Raw genomic sequence first — 20,197 nt, forward strand, 5'->3', positions numbered from 1 at the left:
GTTTTAGACCCTCAATTAAAGGAAGAGCTTGACTATCAGGGTATTCTTGAGACATCCAATGTCGAAAATCGTCAAATTGGTTATCCAATTTTGAAAGTTGTTCTACAGAAACCTCATGGAGAGCTTCTTCATCATTAAGAGGATTAGAGGAATTACCCATGTCCTCGTTAAAAAGACCATTCAAATTAGGTTCCATCTCCTCAGTAATTAAACCTTGGAAGGACTTAATTCTAAGGCTTCGTCTAATGGGAATAGTGTAAGTAGGACTTATTGTTGTAAAACTCATGCACTAAAGAGAGAGAGAAGATTTTGAATTTTTAGAGATAGCAAATTTCAGTAAAACCAGCCAATCTTCTAGATTTAAGCTGTTAAATACAATCAGGACAATCTCCCGAAATTTCGGAAAAAATGTCCAGGACCGTGGCGCTCGGGGTGCACACGGTCCTCGCAACTTTTTTCGAAATTTGCAAGGATGAAAGTTATGATGATTTTACAGCTAACCTGAAAAAATTGAGTGATTTTACGATCTATAGATAAGCCAAATTAAAGTTGCAATCTCAAAATTGAACCCTACCAAGATTGTCGAAAAATGCAAAATTTGAATTTTGAAAAAGAGAGGGAAACTGAAATTTTGAATTTTATGATTTTAGAGGGAATACCAAAAGCAATGCAAGTTTTGAAATTTGAAAATTGACTCAATTTCACGCAAAATTCAATTCTGAAAGCGGAAATCAAAGTTGTTGTAATTAAGCACTTAATTTCAAAAGTCACAAATTGCAAAAATTTGAATAAATCATTGAAATTTCGAATGAATGCTAACACACTTTTCAGATTTAGGACTGTAAGAAACACAATTTTGACACAAATTTCAATTTCAACAATTTTTGAATGATTAGAAGCCTCAATCCAAGCAATCACTAGACCAACTTTGACTGTAATTTTGAAGGTGTTAAAATTGATAAAATCAGCCAAAATTCTGGATTTTAGCAGGAAAATACAGTAAGATCTCGCTCCCGAAATTTTGGAAAAAATGTCGGGGACGATGGCGCTCGGAGTGCACACGGTCCTCGCAACTTTTTTCCAAATTTCCAGGGATGAAAGATATTGTGATTGTATTGCGGAATCCAAAGTTACAGCCGATTTGGAGGTGTTTTGATTAGTGAAATTATCAGTCAAAGGTTGAATCAAGAGGGTTTCAAAAATTAGCGTTTTGACACTTAACCACTTAATTTTCAGAATTAAAGCACAAATATGAATTGATAATTTGTAATAGAAGGGCAGATCTGAAACAAGCATTAACAATTAAACATTTCACAAGTTTAATTACTTAAAAAGAAAATTTAGGGTTTTTATGCAATTAACCTCTAAAATTTTGCAAAAGATCAAACATGGAAATGTAATCAAGGAATCCAATTTTCAGATCTAACTATGAATAATCAGAAAGGATGTTCATGTCGGGTTCACCAAAATGTAAAGCGGAAAAATCGAACCCTGGTCGTTCTCCCCTCCCCAACTCCGAGGAGGGAGAAGGGAGAGTCACTAGGGTTGATGGTTTTCACTTAGGAGGGACTTTACATTCAAAAGAGGGGTTGAAACCCACAAGATCCAATCCCACGCAATGCAAGATTGGATTCTATATGAGTTTCAAGGGTTGTGATAGCAAGGATACCCTCTTTTGTAAAGAATGTAGATGGAAAGATTGAACTAGGAATGCATAGAAAGTGAGAAAGATTCGCTTATAAACTGAGTTAGGGATATAGGATGAAGCTGCGGACTTGGAATTAGCAGTAAAATGTCGAGACGGCGCTATCCTGCAAATTTGAGCAAAAGTTGACGGGACGATGGCGCTCGGCGTGCACACGGTACTCCGAAAAATCCGCGAAACGAAGGGGGATCTGTTCGTCTCTGCACAAGGATTCCAGATCTTCAATTTCAGCCGCGTACCTGCAACCTACACATAGAAAAGCGAAGACGATTGGGGGGTTAGGGATTAGGGGTTTGCCCTTAGGTCAAACCCCGGTTTTGGAATTAACCAAGAAATGAGAAATTTTGTAAATGTAATGTAAAACAAGTACTAATACCTTGTTGTAAGGATGTTTGTATCCTTATATGCGAAGGTATAGATGTTGTTATTTGTTGTATGTTGTATGTTTTAGCATGTAATGTGTTGTAAGTGATCTCCTCTTCAATGGTTGAATCCTTGTCTTGAATGCAACACTTAGCCTTGAATGGAGACTTATAATGATCAATTGCTTGAAGGAATGCTTGAATGCTTGAATGCTTGAATGCTTGAATGCTTGAATGCTTGAATAGAGTTTCCATGTCTTGTACACATATGTCCTTCCTCCCTAAAATGGGAGAGGAAATGTAGTTTATATACTTGCCAATTAGGGTTAAAAGACTGATTTTCCCGACCTTAGGCCGACCAGGAAATGTTATTTTCCAAATTGCAAACATAAAGACCCGAAGTCCCATAGGAGACCAGGCCCAAAATAGGGTCAGGGACCAGGGCGCTGGGCGCCATGGTCCTGGGGGACTAGGGCGCTGGGCGCCCTGGTCCTGAAGGACTAGGGCGCTGGGCGCTCTGGTCCCACCTCCCGGGACAGCAGGGTGCAAGGAGGATCAGGCCAGGGTGCTGGAAAAATGCAGTTTTTGGTGTCATGAGCAAGTTTCGGGGTCTCCATTCAGGTTTAGTGTTGCGTCACCATCGTGAAGACCCAAATGCGGTCGAAATTGCAAGTGTCACAATTTTAGGACGCTACAATTTTATTCCAGAATTGGCTGAGTTTTCTTCTCGACTCTGCTTCTGCTCTGGTTCAGCCCTGTATCTTTGTTGCCCTATTTTTCATTTGCTCTTATAAGCTGGAAGAAACAACCATGGGGGGTGACACATTAAGACTGGAACCCGACAAAACAGATGAATTCAAAGCTAGGTTGACAACTTGGTTTGTTTGTTCGGAAGGTGGCATAGACAAATTCATGGAGAGCATGAAAGGAAATGATGAGAGACTGTCAAAGCAGTTTGTGGCCTCCTGGGAGGACAGAAGGGTCACCATGGGTGGTATTTCATTCGAATTCAACGAAGATGTGATTGATCAGTCGACGAGACTATCCATGGAGGGTAGGAAATGGAAGAAACAAAGCCGCATTTCGGACACCACCAGCCTGAACCAATTTTTTCATGATAGGGAGAACCTTGTGAAGAGGGCTAGCTACTTCAACCGAGAAGAGCTTCCACCACCTTGGGATGAGGTCTGCTACATCATCATTAAATATTTCACCCTTGAAGGACGGTATGGGGTCTTCTACTACTATCACCTTTCTTTCCTTAACTATCTTAGGAATAAAGATCTTATCTCCATTCCTTTTTTTCTTTTGCACTCTATGGATTCTAGTGTGAGAAATATTGCGGAAGCCAAGAAGAAAAGCAAGGACTTTACTATTCTCCACCAAGGCCTTATCCTCCACCTTTACAATTTCCACTTGGCCCTATGCCCCCCTCGCACGATTTTTGTCCAAAATGTGCCTGAAAGCCAACCCCTGGCCATTGTTGTTGATAAACCTGACATAAGCCCTCCTCAGCTGCCTGAACTTGGCTCTTGTAGTAAGAAGAATAAAAATAACCATTCAGAGGATGCAAAACCCCTCAAGAAAGTGAGAATCCAGGAAATTGACTTTGATGTGGAGATTACAGATGAAGCTAACACTCCCCGTCACTCTGTGAGATTGGCGTCCAAGCCCCCTGAGAAATCCTTAAAGGACCCCTCCTCATCCCATGAAACTAGGAATTCCATCCCCTCTGACAATGTGGCCTCGTTTTAGTCCACCTCAACCCCCACTCTGCTAGCTCCACCCATGCTTCTGAGAGCCCAAAAAATTCCATGAGCCCAGATGCTGACCCTAAATCCCGGGCCAACTCTTCATCCCCTACTCTCAGGTTTGATAAGATGGTGGCAGTGGAGGAAGTGAGTAGCATCCAGGAGGAAGCGGATGGCAAACCTGCGGACTTGGAAAAGAAAGTGGAGGGTATGTTTGAAAACCTACAAGAAATTACTAGCAGAATGGAGGCCATTGAGAACAAGTTGCAAGACGTCTCCAGGTTTGCTCTGAATGTAATGCACAGCTCGACGACCACTCTTTGTCTCCTGCAGGAAAGAACACTCAAAGGCAAAGGAAAGGAGGACGGGGACTACAGGGACCTTTTATTTACTCGGTTAATATGTGTAGCATGTTTAAAGTTTTTTATAGAGGAAAGTTTAGGAGGCTGTGATTTTGTTGCTTCTCTGCTGACAATTGGCTTGCCACTGTGTTCTTATCTGTACCTAGCACAACCCCCTTGTTTTGGCTGCTTTTAATATCAAAAACACTAATTGTAATTCTAGGTTTTATTAATATATATATTTAAATAAATAACTTGTTAATTTGAATTGTAATTCTAAGTATATATATATATATAGTTAATTTGTTAACATTGATTGTAATTCTAAGTTTTATTAGTATAGGGGTTAAAATAATAATAATAATGATAATACTTGCCTCTTTAGTAACCGATAGTTAGCCAGTTCAACAAGTTTCATTAATTAATTTCTTTTATAATTCGTTTCAATTAAATTTGTTAATAAGAATATTAACATAATTGTTATAATAGAGTTAGTAGATTTTGATTAAATTTTATCAATGTCTGATTTAACTAAGAATTAATAGGTTCGGTACTATTTGTCTACTTTATAATGTAGGCTAAATTAAATTAATTTGATAAATTATCATCTATGGATTAATTCATTTTTTAGTTAAATTTTAGTTGGGTAAAATTGATAAATAAAGATTTATTTTTATCAGATTATTCGATAAAGTTAATAATTAATTTTAAATTTCTCTTTGGTAAATAATAATCTTGGATTGGAATTGTTATTAATCAATACTTCCAATTAGATCACTGAAATTGATATTTGTAGAAATAAATTTTAGTTGGGTAAAATTGATAGTTAAAGATTTACTTTTATCAGATTATGTTAATAATTAATTTTAAATTTCTCTTTAGTAAAATAATAACCGTGGAGTGGATTTTTTTTTTATATTAAAAGCAGCCAAAACAAGGGGGCTGACCCAGGTACAGAACAAAGAAACAGTGGCAAGCCAACTGTCAGCAGAGCAGCAGCAAAATTACAGCCCCCTCAACTTTCCTCTATCAAAAACAATAATCATTCTACGTATGTTCATTAGATATATAAAAGTCTTAATAAACATTTTAAACATTTTCCACGCAAGGCAATAGGTAGATAAGTTCAAACATAAACATAAATAAAAACTATAAGCCCAGAGGCTAATAGGGCCGAACAAAAAACCAGAGGTTCGAAACATAGAGGCGAGCTATTTCTTTTTTCCATGGCTCCTATTGGGGAGGAGCTTCCTAGTCCATTCCTTGGTGAGGAATTTGAAGAGGGCCATGTAGTCATCGTCCTCCTTGCCTTTGCCTTTAATAGTACTTTCCAGCAGAAGACACAAAGTGGTTGCCGAGCAATGCATAACATTCAAAGCAAACCTAGAGACGTCCTGCAACTTGTTTTCCATGGCCTCCATTCTGTTGGTGATTTCCTGCAAATTATCAAACAAACCCCCCACTTTCTTACCCAACTCCACCAGGTTGATGTCCTCTTCCTCCTTTATGTTTCTCACTTCCTCCACCACCATCATCTTATCGAACCTGAGAGTCGAGAAGGGAGAGTTTGTCTAGGATTTGGGGCTGGCCTCCGAACTCATGGAATTTTTTGGGCTCTCAGAAGCGTGGGTGGAGCTAATAGAGTGGGGGGTCAAGGTAGACTGAAACGGGGACACATTCTCAAAGGGGATGGAATTCACAGTTTCATGGGATGAGGAGGGGTCTCTTAAGGATTTCTCAGGGGGTTTGGAGGTCAATCTCACAGAATGGTGAGGGGTGTTGGCTTCATCTATAATCTCCACATCGGAATCAATCTCCTAAATTCTAACTTTCTTTGGGGTTCTAGCATCCTCAAGATGGCACTTTTTTTTCTTCTTACTGCAAGAGCCAATTTCAGGCAGTCGAGGAGGGCTTGTATCGGGTTTATCAGTAGCAATGGCTAGGGGATGGTTTTCAGTCACATTCTAGACAAAGATTGTGCGGGGTGGGCAAAGGGCCAAGTGGAAATTGTAGAGGCAAAGGATGAGGCCTTGGTGCAAAATGGGAAAGTCTTTTCCTTTTTTCTTGGCCTCGACAATATATTTAACATTAGAGGCCAGCAAGTGCAGCAGGAAAAAAGGAATGGAGATAATATCTTTATTTCTAAGATGGTTAAGGAAAGGGAGGTGATAATAGTAAAAGATCCCATATCGTCCTTCTAGAGTGAAATATTACATAATGATATAGAAAACCTTGTTCCACGGTGGTGGAAGCTCCTCCCGATTGAAGTCGCCCACCCTCTTCACAAGGTTCTCCCCTTAATGGAAAAACTGGTTCAGGCTAGTGGTATCCGAAATGCGGCTTTGTTTCTTCCATTTCCTCCCCTCCATGGATAGAATCGTCGCTTGAGCCATCACCTCTTTGTTGATTTCGAAGGAAATACCCCCCATGGTAACCCTTATATCCTCCCAGAAAGCCATGAATTGCTTAGACAATCTCTCATCATTTCCTTTCATGCTTTCCATAAATTTATCAATCCCGCCTTCCAAACAGACAAACCACACCACCGGCTTGGCTTTAAATTCATCCATTTTGTCAGGTTCTAGTCTTAGCCTATCACCCCCCATGGTCATTTCTTCCAGCTTAGCAGAACGAAAGAGAAACAGGGTATGAAAGATACAGAGCTGAACCAGAGAAAAGGCAGAGTCGAGAAAAAAACTTAGCCAGCTCTGGGATAAAATCATACAATAAACGGTGTGATTATTGCAAGTTGCGCCTAAATAGATTTCACTTTCACAAAATCTATTACACTCGTGCGAACCCTCAATCCAACCAATGTGATTTGGCCAATCTCAGCTGTCGCCTTTATCGTCGCCAATTATATCCATCTGGATGATAATTAGGAAATTACCATTCCCGATATCAGTACTATAACAATAACTATCATCATTATTAAACCCCCTTTGTAGCTGATGATAAGGCCATACGTAGCTACGTAGAAAGCCCAACCCATGATGGTCAAGTTTCCCCTCCAAATTCATCTGGTGATCGTTATACAGGTTCATCATTAGACTTGGTTTTTTCAGTCTCCAAGATCTCCTTGGTGATCATTGGCAACAAATCAAGGTTCCTCCAACATCGCAAGCCGTTTTGCAACCTTCCCACTGCAGCCATAGAGTCAGCAGTAGCATTCCCTTCTATGAAGATGTGTCGGATGGTGAAACCATCAAGGTTAGCCAGAAGCATCCTAGCATCCCTCAAAATGGAATCCACTTTCCACCCAACAACAGATCTACCACTAACCGCTTCCACAATGATCTACGAGTCGCCTTCAATTTCTAGATGTTTAATGCCAATAGTAGTAGAAAATCTCAAACCCTAGAGGAGAGCCATTCCCTCGGCTTGAGTGACAATATGGTTCTTTACGTTGCCCGCATAGGTTGCAATAGTATTCCCCTTGTGGTCACAGATGATTCCACCTCCTGCTTGGCAAGCATTTTGGGAAGACCCATCAAAGTTCAATTTGTACCAATGGGGGTTTGGCGCTAACCATTTGGTCTTTTTCCTGTTGATCTTTGCACTATTGTTGAAAACTTCAAACTCCGGGGGGAGCTTCCATAGTTCAACAATTTGTTTGTCCATTGGGTTAGGAGGATTGGGGGGGGGGTTCCACTTAGTCACTGATATATTATCCTAAATCATTTTGAAGAAATTGTAGAAGACTTTATTCAGGGGGGATTCAATATCTCTGAAGATTCTATTATTTCTTTCTTTCCAGAAACCCCAATAGATATGGGGAGGGATTTGCCTTCATAATTGGAGAATCAGGGGGTGGTGGAAGGGAGGTGTCCATCTAGTGACAAACTGATTGTTATCCTGAAAAACTCATGCATGCCACCTTTTTCAAGGGTAATGGCCCACAAGTGTCCAGCGAAGGGGCAGTGGATGAAAAGATGGTCAATAGTTTCCTATTCAGCTTTACATAAAATGCATCTATTGGAAAGTTGGAAACCCCTCCTTTTTATATTGTCCCGAGTCAGGATTTTTCCATGCATTAGGGACCACCAGAAGAAGTTGACTTTTCGAATCAGCTGTGAGTTCCATATCTTCCTCCAACACTCAACATTGCCAATGGATCTCAAGCACTGTCTATAAGAAGACTTGACTGAGAAAGCTCCCGACTAGGTCCCCTTCCAAATGAATCTGTCTTCCTGGGGAGCTAAGGGAATTCTGCATTCCAGCATAAGATCCTGCAGCTCCAGAGTAATGGGTAACATGTTAGGTCGATTAGAAAATATCCAAGCTATGTTCTTCCATCTTCCTCTTCCTAGCTCCATGTAATCAACAATGTACTCCCCTACGTTCTCCTTTAGGGGATACATTATTTGGCGGAATCGAGAATCTGCCAGAGGTTTGTCATCCACCCAAGAGTCTTCCCAGAACCTAATCTTCCTGCCATTTCCAATCAGCCATTTCAGTCCTTCTCGGATAACCGGTCTAAGTTTCAAGATGTTGTTCCATACTTTAGACCCATGAGGTAGGTCACCGACACTCAAATTACAATAGAATTGTTCCCTTTCCAAATACTTGGCCCTGGTAATGTTACACCAGTCCGCCTCGCCTTTAGCTAGGGTCCATTCCACTTTTACAATTAAAGCCTTGTTCAAGGCATTTATCTTTCTGATACCAAGTCCTCCCATGGATTTGGGTAAGCAAATAGTGTCCCAATTTACCAGAGAGAGGCATTTCTTTTCCACTATGTCCGTCTAGAGAAAGGTTATTTGGATCATCTCAAGCTTTTCCTCCATAGTACCAGATATTTTGAACAAGGAAAGGAAGTACATCGGGATGCCCTAGAGGGAAGCAGCAAGGAGTTGGAGTTTTCCCACACTACTAAGGAATTTCCCTTTCCAACCAGCAAGTTTCTTTTGTATTCGCTCAAGGATAGTATTCCAAAATCCAGAGGTAACCTCTTTAACAGTGAGGGGGAGACCCAAGTAAGTCCTTGGAAGAGTAGTAGACTTACACCCTAGTATAGAGAGGATTTTAAGCTAAAGGTCGACAGAGATGTTGAACAAGAAGAGATTAATCTTATCATAGTTGATACATTTCCCTGAGGCATAGGCATAATCGGCCAGTAAATTCTTCCATAGTTTGGCCTCAGTTACTGAGGATATCCCAAACAGAAAGGTATCATCAACAAATTGTTGGATCACTAAGGGGGGAATAGTAAAAGTTTCTTTGAATCCCTGCAGTCTGCCATTGATCATCATATCAACCACATTCCTACTCAAGACTTCAGCAATCATGATGTAAAGATAAGGGGACAAAGGGTCTCCTTATCGAATACCTTTTTCAGCTTTAAAGAAACCCCTAGGGGTCCCGTTGATCAAGACCGAGAACTGGACCGTAGAAACACATTCCTAAATCATGTCAACAACCTTCTGGTTGAAGCCCAGTTTTGAGAGAGTTTTAAATAGGAAGCACAAGTTGACTTAATCATAATCTTTTGAAATGTCGAGCTTGAAATCCATACCTGGGATTTTGATCCTGTCCATGGAGTGGATTATTTCATGGGTGGCTATGGTTGCATCCAAAATTTGATAACCAAGGACAAAACCTTTCTGAAAGGGACTGATAAATTTTGCCAGAAGGGGCTTAATTCTATTCACCAAGACCTTAGATATTATTTTGTAGATAGAATTGCATAGGCTTATGGGCCGAAAGTCCTTCATGCAACTAGGGTTCGAAGACTTGGGGACAAGTACGATGTAGGTCTTATTTAGTTTTTTTAGTAATTTTCTAGTCTTAAAGAAGTCCTTCACCACTTTAGTAACATCATAACTAACGATGTCCCAATAATCTTGGAAGAACGCCAAGGGGAAGCCATCTGGGCCCGGAGTCTTGAAAGCACCCATCGCAAAGACCGCCAAGCAGACCTCCTCCGAGGAGATAGGAGCAAGGAGTTGACAGTTATCCTCCTCCCCAATGGCATTAGGGAGCTTATTGAAAAGCCTGTCCTGGAGAGACACATTGTTTCTTCCAGATTCAGTATACATACGGATGAAGAAGTCAGTGTCAGTTTGGCCAATTAGGGATTCTCTAGTGATCTCCTGATTTGAGTCGTCCTTTAGGCATTCGATAAAGTTTCTCCTTTTATGGATGCTCGCTAAGCGGTGGAAGAAAGCCGAGTTTTTGTCCCCCTCTTTCAGCCACTGAATTCAGGATCTTTGTTTCCAGTAGATTTCCTCCTTAGAAAGGATTTCCTTCCAATTCTTAAAGCATTCTTCTTCCTCAACCAACAGAGAGTGAGGGGGGTCACCTGCAGCCATATTGCTCTGGAATTGTTTTAGTCTAGAGCACAACTCCTTTTTCTTCTTGAATATGTCACCAAAGGTTGCCTTATTTCAACCTTTAACTTCCCTGCAGATGAGTTTCAGTTTCTCAGCAATTCTGAACATTGCAGTCCATTGGATCGAGGTAGCCCACAAACCCTTGACTAGGTCTCTGAAATCCAGGTGGGAGGCCCACATAATCTCATAGCGGAAAGGGGGGACCCAGGCTGGGTCTATCCTTCCAATGGAGCGAGAGGGGGCTATGATCAGAAGCGGTCCTTGCGAGAATCTTTAGGTAGGATTTGTGACCAATATCCCAGTTGGTAGAGACAAGAAATCTATCCAGTATGACTTGAATTAGATGATTGTCTTTCCTGTTATTCAACCAAGTGTAGGGGACACCCTGAAGATCAAGATCAAAGAGGCTAGTAACATTAGTAAGGTTAGTGAGATCTCCCATGCTATCTAAAAAATCCACTAGGCCTCCACATTTCTCAGAGGGGTAGAGGGGGGTATTAAAGTTTCCTGCCAACATGTAATGAGACTTCTGGTCCACAAGGATGAGTTCAAAGATTACCTCCCACACCAGACACCTTCCCACTTTGGAATTGGGGGCATATATATTGAACAGGTGTCATTAGTGCTCACCATATTGAAAAGTAACTGCTAGGAAGTTCTGAGTGCTAACATAAATCTTTCCTTGGACTTTGAAGGGGTCCTAGAGGGTAGAAATTCCCCCAGACGCCCCCAAAGCATCCACATACAAAAAGGCAGCCTCCGACCAAAGTTTACCAACAATGGTTGCAAAAGTTTGGTAGGACATTTTAACCTCCTGAAGAAGACAAATATCAAGTTTCATTTCCAAGATATATTGTTTTATAGAAAATTGCTTCTGGGGACTATTAAGACCCCTTATGTTCCAAGAGAGGAACTTCATTTCTTGTTTCTGTTCATTTCATCAAGGGTCAGTTGCCATAACTTTATGTCTCAACACTCTCTCCGTTAGCCTTCCGACTTTACTTTCAGTACCCACATCTGCCTTCTTAGCCCTAGGTCAGCCATTCCTCATTATCCATCGGAGGAGATCTGGGTGGTGATAACTTCATAGGAGAAGTCGGTATGGGTGATTTAGCTACTTCAACAGACGACTCCACCTTGCTAGGGGAATAAGGAGGGGTTGTGATTAACAACTTTTTCTCACCCGAGGGGGTCATAGCACCACATGGGTTGGAGGGTTGAGGGGATAGAAATAACCAGAGGCTTGGGGGAGAGGTAACCATCACCCATAGACAAGGAGGGGGAGGGAGAGGGACCAGGCGATAGCCAAAGACTTGTCAGTGGGGGGATTTCACCCTCTTCCAGGGGCACAACTAGGCTAGCTTTCTTCACTGGATCAACCGAGGTTTCTAAAATCTCAAGGACCTTGTCAATGTGGGGGTAATCATCGGGGATTTCACTCACATTAGGTAGACCCAAGGGGGTTGAGGAAGAGGGAGCACTTGGGCTGATGGGTTCATCTACAATAGCCTTTTCTTTCAGCTTGGGTTCTACAGACACCTGGGTCTTACACTCAACATACGTGTGCCCTTGTTTAGCACATTTCTGACAAAAAAGAGTAGCATTTTCATAGACAATGGCCTAAGACCATTTCCCCCACTTTGAGTTAAGAGAAACAAAATTGGGGAGATCTTTGTTAATCGCAACATTGACACAAAAATGGGCATAAACCAACTTGGATTTAGCAAGAGTGACTGAATCCACTGTAACATAGCTGTCGAATGAGTTTCCAATCCAACAGAAGATATGTTCATCCCAAAATTCCAGCGGGAGGCCAGGGAGTCTAACCTAAACAGGAGCCATGCGATTGAGTTTAGCTGAAGGGTCGAAACCAGGCTTCCATTTAGCCAGAGTTAGAAAATGTTTCCCATAGGCCCAGGAGCTTGAGAGGACAAAGATCGGGTCTTCCTCCGCAGTGAACTTGAAAAGGAAGAGATCTCCTAGCATTGTCAAGATGTCAATAGTGCCCTTTAGTTTCCATCTTGATTTAGCCCATCTCCTAATCATGTCAATAGATGGCCTGAAGGAGAAGAAGCGTCTAACTATCGTGAGGTGAAGAGATGAAGCGATTTTATCCATGAGACTATTTGGGAGCTTGATCTTTGTTCCTTCATCAATTTGGGTAAAGTTAGCCAAAGCCACTTCCAAAGTCATATTAGTGGACCCAAGAAGGGTGCTTTTCCAATTGGATTTGGAATCTTTCTTACCAAGCTCTGCATTCTTCTATCCAACAACAAATTTTGGCCCTTGGGGGGGCGGGGGGTTATATTGTTCTTATTTGCTTTCAAGTTATCCAATCCTTTGTCTTCATCATTCAGGCCAGAGTCCGTCAATACCAAAGATGAAGAGTAGGAAGGAATATCAATCTTAGTGGTCTTTTTCGTATGACCCACAGATAGTGGGGTCCCAGCAGCGGAACCAACAACATGTGAACCGACCGTGGGGGGGTCTGGTTGCAAGGAGGAAGGGACCTCCCCAGAGGGGGCGATCATATAGACAATTTAGATTCAAACGCTGGCAAAGGCGGGAAATTTGCAGAGCATTGATTTTGTGTGAATAATCTGATCTAATCTTACTAGGAGTGGATTTCTTATTAATCAATACTTCCAATTAAATTTTAAAAGATAATTTAATATTTGAGAGTTGGTTTGGAATTGATATTTATAGATTAATTTATACCTGAATTGGGATTATTGTTAATTAATACTGTTGGTCCTCACAACTGGAATGACAACTAGGTAATAAAACACAATTCAGAGATTGAATGTTCTTGAATAGATAACTTTCATGTGGCAAAGACTCATTTATTTATCAACCAGGGACATAAACTTGAAATGGGTCAGCATTGTTTGTGCACCAAGTTCATATCGCAACCATTCTATATTACTGCAGGAAAGGAAATTCTTCTAAAGCAAACAAGCGGAATCTCAATGAATTAATACTTAATCTTACAACTGGAAATTAATTTAAACAACTACAAAAATGATAAAGTTCTAGCAAGCAAGAGGAACTACTCTACTGCTATGGTTGCAGGAACAGACACAAGAACTATTTCCAATGGTTGCAGGAACAGACAATTGCAGAACTACAGAAGTATGAAAACTAACTAGAACATACAAAGGATTACTCACCAAGTGGGCCCCTTTGAGTGGGTATCTCCATAACTTCAAATTACAATTGTTTAAGCATTCAAAATCATATCGATCTCTTTATTTCATCTTGACTGTGAAAAATACATAAAATACCAGAAGATTGTGTATTACAAATATTATGGTCGTTCTCTACTATCCCCGAGAGGAGAGAGATCCCTTTATTTATAAGAAAACTTATAACAAACTTCTAACTAATCAACCACATTCCTACGGAATAGGTGAACAGGATTTATTAACAAGAGAAGAAGAAGAATAAGAAGTTAGAGCAAGAAAATAGAACATATGTCCTGCAGCTGAGAAAATATAGCATGACTCGCTCCCTGGATCTAAGCTCCACTAAGAACAATTATAAATGTTTCATAAATCAGTCTGCTGAAGAACCGGTCAAGTGGTTTTGATCATTACTACATTTCTCTGACTGGGTTTGCATTGCGGTTACATACTTGATGCTCCTTTAAACCGCCATTAGTCTTTACTTCACCTTTGCTGACCCTACATCATGGTAATAATGTGCACAACAAACATGTGTATATACTAATGCTAACATGATATAATGTAAACCATATTTAAAATTGATTTTAGATATTTGTATAGATAGATCATTTAAAACCATTATATGACATCCTTAGGTATAAGTTAAACCAGTTTCAAAAACACTTAAAAGGTATCAACTTAGGAGAGTATTATAATCCAAATGTCATCTAATCACAAGACCTAGGCAGGAGTATCATACAAAAAAAAAAATCAAAATAGAGCCATTATTTAGGCTCATCATCTCCCCCTAACCTAACTTTTTGTTGATCCTCCAACAACAGGAAAATTTCGGATTCTGGCATTGATTCAGAAATTGCCTAGAGTAACCTGTCTAGAACCGCCTGCAGATAAGCTGCAGTAGAATCCTTTCATTTTCTCCAATCTCTTCCACCTGGTATGCTCTGTTGCTTCACTATATGGTGGGTCACTATCCTTGCATCCCATCAGTGGCCATAGGAGGATTGGAGGTTGAAAACTAAGAGGCAACCAATGTCGTCCCTTTGTTCTTCCCAAGTGCATATACTTGGGTGCTCTGTTTAAGGCTGCATTGTAGTTTTGCGCAGAGTGTGGCTCAGATTGCCTTAACTCATCTATTAGGCTATTCTAGCATTGGACTATATGTCCTATTGCTACTTGTCCTTCCCTTGGAGCCATTTGTTCATTTTCTTTAAACACTTCTTCCCTTAAGGGTAGGATATCCTTTGCATAATTTGGCTCATATACAATCTTTTGCCAATCAAAATAAAGTTGCCTAGGTTCCCTTGATTTAGCCCTTAAGGGCAGTGAAAGCTCAAGTTCTTCCTTGTGATGCACCTAAAACTGCTCTCCCCTTGATATTTCATTCTGCATCCATTACATAAGAGCTCTCAATTGGATATCTCCAATGTAGAGGAGAGGGTTCCAATCGACATCATTAGGAACAACATAATTATGTACATAAAGTTCACAAAGCAGATTTTTAATTGTTGTAGGAGATGTCTAATAAGCACTGTAGAATTCTTCTGGTGTTTGCAATGAGGGACTTAAATCCCCGACAATTCTCATCATCTAGAAACTAATGTGTTGTTCTCTTAAATACAAAGAGTAAACACGAGGAGGAGCTCGGCATTGCATTAGTTGTGGTACCATGGTGGCTACTATCTCCACCTTGGCTTTAAGCTGAGAAATTTCCTCATCCTTTTGTTCAATAATTTTCTTCTCCCAGTCGATTATCATCTGCATTTTTACCTTTTCCAATTCCCATTCTTCATAGAGAGCAAGTCCCACCGCATGACTAGTAAGGGAAGTAGGTGGCCTATGAATAGGTGCCCTAGGTTTCTTCTTTTCAACTTTGCTCCCTGTTTCAATAACTTGTTCTACAACAGATGTTAAGTTGTCTAATCTTTCAAAACCTACTTCTTTCTGAGGCTACTCAATATTCTAGAGTTCCCCTCCTTCCTGAAGCTGCAATTCACGTTCTTCCTCCATATTTTGCAGTTCTTCCTCTTTTTCTTGTTCCCTTTGGGGTTCATTACGTGGAGAAGGAGGGATATCATTGTGAAGTGGACTGTGTTGTTCTTGTTCTGGGGAGTCAATCAGGATGATAATATTTTGCTCTGTTGATTGGTCTTGGTTTTTAAGCTTTTTATGGAGCCTACCACTACTTCTCCGAGATTTTCCTTTTTCAGCTATAGGACTACTTCCTGTAGCCAACTCTTCAACCACTTCAATGGTTACTGGAGAAACTAGTTTTACAACTTTTCTTTTCTTGGCCGCAGGAGGGGGTAAATTCTCACTTTTACTTTTTTCTTCCTTATGTTCTATGTCAACCTGTTTTTCTTTGCCCTTTTCCTTTCGTGTGGCAGCCCTAGTTTTTTTTAGACTTTGAGAAGGAACCCTTGCTTTAGCTTCTTCTTGTAAGGGTTCCTTTGTTGTAGGAATATTTTATTCTGATGATATCATGGAGGATGAGGGTTCAAGAGGGGAACCTGATTTTTCAAGGTTTTCCATATTTTCTTGTTCCTTAGTTGGAAGTGGCTCCTCTATAACCATGTTCTCTACCCTAAACATTCTAATTTCAACAAATTCATTCCAAAGCATTGGAGAGACATCTCTCAAAGATCTTTCAACTAATAGCTTAATTAGGCAATGATGAGAAACAGAATGAGGCCTACCTTTCTGGGTCTCTGTTGCACTTATGGAAAGAAGGTTGTACAATAGGCTTGGAACATTCATCCTTCTTCCATGGCATAGATGACTTAGAATCTTGAAGTGATGGGAATGCAAACACGAGAATCTTCCTTCACAAGTTAAATACTTTAAAACATACAATGCTACGGCTTTCCAATCAAGCGGAAGAGATTCTCGCCTAGTTCCTTGTCTATCTACTACTAATGGGGGGTCTCCCAAACATGTAAATTCTTCTCTTGCACAGCATGCGTCCTTGGATTCTGAGTACTTTTCCCCATCTGTTGGTAACCCAGTTACCTTTGATATTCGTTCCTCTGTAACCACCACTCTCAAACCTTTTACCTGAGCTTCTCCATTTGAAAGTGTGCGGGTAAATTCCCTCGCAATTTCTTCATTAAACACCATCAGCTTCAAAAAATAATCCATCCATCCACTATTACAGAATATTGGTTCACAATCCTGGTCTTGAAGAAGAACTTCATGGATTGTCGGCTCATGACGAATAGGTGGACCACCCATTGCAGTGATAACACTTTCAACTATACAATGGCATAAATTTGCCCAATTTCTGCACTACAATATACTCAATGTGCCTTTACTTGGTCAAAACCTAGCTGCAATCTAAAAATAGCTCTAAGTAGACAGACAAACAGAATACAAGATATCACCTCAAACTAGAAATTTGAAAAATAAAACACAATCTGAGAGGACATCAGAATTATCTGCTAGAGTCATTATCAGTGTACTTCCCCCCACCAACCGAAGGTTTGACAGGTGTCCACACATGCAAAGGAGGATCGAAAAAGGACAGTATGCAAAATATCATAATTATAGTTAATATGGTTTAATTATATACATGCAACAAAAATAAATACACACGAGCATACTTGACATCACGCGAGAATGACTGCAGCTTGAAGACATTGAGTCGTCATGCATGGAAAACGAGGCGGAAATGGATGGAGTGAAAGGAAAGAAATGAGTGAATACGGAATGGAATATTTATTATGCAGAAAAGTACTCCCTCCAGATGTGGAAGTATTTAATATGATCATGCGGCAAAGACTTTAAGATGGAGTGGTGACGACAAAGTCGTCTCCAGTTGCTGCAGGAATCTCGGCATGCTTGGCAGTGGAAAACTACTGTAGAAAGTCATCTTTGCTAAGAGGTTTATGGTATAAGCACAGCCAATGACCATTGACTAATAATTTAAACTTAACAGAATCTATTGTAGATAATCTGGCAGCACCATTAAAGAATGTTTCAACTATCTCATAAGGTCCTAACCACCGTGTTTGTAATTTTCCCAAATTATCTTTATACCTTGAATCATAGAGAAGAGCCCAATCACCTGGCTTGAATGATTTATCTTTGATATAGCGATCATGCCACTTCATGCGCTAGTTTTGAACAGATTCGGTATGCTGCAGGGCAGACTTTCTTATCTCATCTAAGGCTTTAAGCTACAAGAGCCTTGCTTCTTGTGCTGTAGAAAGTCATATGTAAGGAAATAGTTGTTCTCAAAGTTTTATGCTCAAATTCTACAGGCATCATTGCTTTTGTCCCATATACCATTTCAAATGGTGTAAACCCTGTTGTAGTTTTCCAGGTGGTTCTATAAGCCCATACAGCTTCAAATAATCTGCTAGACCAATCTTTTCAATTGAGTGCTACTGTTTTGGTCAATATTGATTCAAGCTCCCTGTTAGTGATCTCTGATTGTCCATTAGCCTGAGGATGATAAGGAGTGGATTTCCTATGCCTGACATTGTATTTATTAACCAGGGTTGTGATCAGAGTGGAAGTGAATTGTGCCCCTTGATCTGTTACTATTTCTCTAGGAACTCCATACCGAGTGAAGATTTCTTCATATAAAAATTCGGCTACCTTATTATCTCTGGCATGCTTAAAGGCTTTGACCTCTACCCATTTAGTGACATAGTCGATACAAACAAGAATGTAGGATCGACCATTTGATGATGGTTCGATTGGCCCAACAAAGTCTATGCCCCATTTGTCAAATGGTGTAACAACCACCTAAGGGTGTAGAGGCATTTGATGATGGATCGATTGGCCCAACAAAGTCTAGGCCCCACTTGTCAAATGGTGTAACAACCACCTGAGGGTGTAGAGGCATTTCATCAGACTGAGTTAGTCTTCCCATTCTTTGACATCTGTCACATTTCTTGGTGTATTTAACTGCATTGTTGTGCAAGGTTGGCCAATAGTACCCTGTAGTTAATATCTTTAGAGTTGTTCTTTTGGCTGCAAAGTGACCTCCACAAGGCTCATCATGACAGGTGTGAAGTATATCATATGTCTCATCTTCCCTTACACAGTGCCTCATAACTTGATCTGGCCCTGTATAAAATAAACAATCTGCTATCCATGAGAAGTTGAAACTCTTTTCTACCAGCAATCTTTTTTCTTTAGGTGAGAAATGTGGGGGTATCTTGTTAGCTTCTAGGTAGTTATCTATGTCAACATACCATGGACTATTCAAAGTGATGGAAAACAAATGCTCATCTAGAAAAGAATCATCAATGACCTTAGCATTGTCTGGTGTTTGAATCCTTGATAGAAAATCTGCCACTACATTTGCTTTCCCTGGTTTATCTATGATAGTAATATCAAATTCATGCATTAACAACAACCATCTTGCCAATCTACCTGTAATTGAGCTTTTGTTCATGAGGTACCTGATGGCTGCATGATCAGTATGCACAAAGATTTGATATCCAGTTATACAGTGTCTAAACTTATTGAGGGCATAGATGACAGCTAACATTTCTTTTTCAGTAACAGTATAATTCAGTTCTGGTCCTTGCAAATTTTTACTGATAATAAATTGCATTTTCCAAAACTCCTTGCTTCTGCCCCAAAACTGCTCCTATTGCAAAATCGGATGCATCTGTATGAATGTGAAAAGGAATTGACCAATCAGGTCCTTTAAGCACAGGGGGCCTGGGTTAAGACTCCTTTTAGTTTAGAAAATGCTTTTTCACATGCAACTATCCATTCAAACTTAACATCCTTTGTCAATAGAGAATACAATGGCTCTACTATTTGACTAAAGTCCTTGATAAATCTCCTATAGTACCTTGCATGGCCTAGAAAACTTCTTACATCCTTTTATTTAACAGGGGTAGGAAGAGCAAGCATTACTTCAATTTTCACTGGATCTACTTGAATACCTGATTGAGAGATACAATGCCCCAACACTATACCTTCTTGCATCATCATAAAACATTTTTCACTGTTTAGGGATAAATTGTGATATTCACACCGCTGCAATACTTTGGTCAGATTTTGTAATGCCTCCTTAAATGTAGTCCCATAAGTAGTAAAGTCATCCATGTAAATTTCCATTCAATCATGGGATATGTCTGAAAATGTACTAAGGACAACCCTTTGAAAGGTTGCAGAAGCATTACATAAACCAAAAGGGAGGACTGAATAAGCATATGTGCCCCAAGGGCAGGTAAAGGTGGTCTTTTCCTGATCTTTCGGAGCTATTCTGATCTAATTATAACCACTAAACCCATCCAAAATTGAAAAGTATTTCTTACCTGCTAGAGAGTCTAACACTTGATCTATAAATGGAAGTGGGAAGTGATCCTTTTTGGTAGCAGTGTTGAGCTCCCTATAGTCCACACAAACTCTCCATTTCCCTCCTTTCTTTAGAACTATAACTAGAGGAGAAACCCATTGACTATCTAAAATAGGGTAAATGAATCCTGCATGAAGCAACTTTTGTAGTTCCTCTTTAACTATTTCCCTTAAAGCAGGATTAATCCTTCACTGAGGCTGTC

This window comes from Cryptomeria japonica, chromosome 9, assembly GCF_030272615.1.
Source record: "Cryptomeria japonica chromosome 9, Sugi_1.0, whole genome shotgun sequence".
In the NCBI taxonomy this organism is placed as follows: Eukaryota; Viridiplantae; Streptophyta; class Pinopsida; order Cupressales; family Cupressaceae; genus Cryptomeria; species Cryptomeria japonica.